At 39.0% G+C, this 980-nt stretch overlaps 1 non-coding gene across 1 annotated transcript; it reads left to right on the top strand.

Annotated features, from left to right (window-relative positions):
* The first annotated feature begins 246 nt into the window (after positions 1–246).
* On the top strand, positions 247–318 carry TRNAF-GAA. Its single transcript has one exon. It is a non-coding gene; the product is annotated as a tRNA-Phe (tRNA).
* The last annotated feature ends 662 nt before the right edge of the window (positions 319–980 follow it).

Below are 980 nucleotides of genomic sequence, written 5' to 3' on the forward strand. Positions count from 1 at the left end.
ATCACTGGAAATGGTGAAGTCTAAGGATTGAAATGTACAGAATGCTGCCTGAGCAGAAAAATATTTAAATTAGAAATTAATAACAAAATCATAAGTAAATAATATATATCTGAAAATTAAGGAATTCACATTGGAATAATTCAAATATCAATAAAGAAATCACAATGGAAACCAATAAAACCTTTCAAAGTGAATGGGCAATGAAATCATAACAATTCAAAGTTTACAGCTAAAGTGGTATAATCTTCCCTCATAGCTCAGTGGGTAAAGTATCTGCCTGAAAGGCAGGAGACCCAGGTTCGATTCCTGGAGAAGGAAATGACAACACACTCCAGTATTCTTGCTTGGAGAATTCCCTGGACAGAGGAGCCTGGAGGGCTACAGTCCATGGGGTTGCAAGGGTCAGATACATGGTAGTGACTAAACCACCACCAGAGCAAAGATTATTAACAACCTTGTATACCAAAGTGGATAAACTCATCATAAAATTTTAGGAAAGAAAAGCCAGACACAGACAATAAAATACTGTATTTTAAATGGTATTTTGAAAACATGTGAAACTAATCTGTGGTGATGCAAACCAAAGTGGTAGTTATCCTGGTGGCGATGTTGACCAGGAAGAACCACAAAGGAGGATTCTGGGGTGTTTGTAGTATTTCATGTCTTGATCTGACTGGCGGTTTTCTAAATGTCCTTGTGAAAATGTATTAAACTATCTATCCATAACTTGCATATTTTCTGTATGTATGCTTCTTGCTGTTGTTGTTTAGTTACTAAATTGTGTCCAAGTCTTTGCAACCCCTGGACTGTAGCCCTCCAGGCTCCTCTGTCCATGGGATTTCCCAGGCAAGAATACTGGAGTGGGTTGCTACTTCCTTCTCCAGGGGATCTTCTTGACCCAGGTATCAAACCTGAGTCTCTTGCATTGGCAGGCAGATTCTTTACCACTGAGACACCAGGGAAGCTCACATACATCAATA

Source organism: Bos indicus x Bos taurus, chromosome 8 (genome assembly GCF_003369695.1).
Source record: "Bos indicus x Bos taurus breed Angus x Brahman F1 hybrid chromosome 8, Bos_hybrid_MaternalHap_v2.0, whole genome shotgun sequence".
In the NCBI taxonomy this organism is placed as follows: domain Eukaryota; kingdom Metazoa; phylum Chordata; class Mammalia; order Artiodactyla; family Bovidae; genus Bos; species Bos indicus x Bos taurus.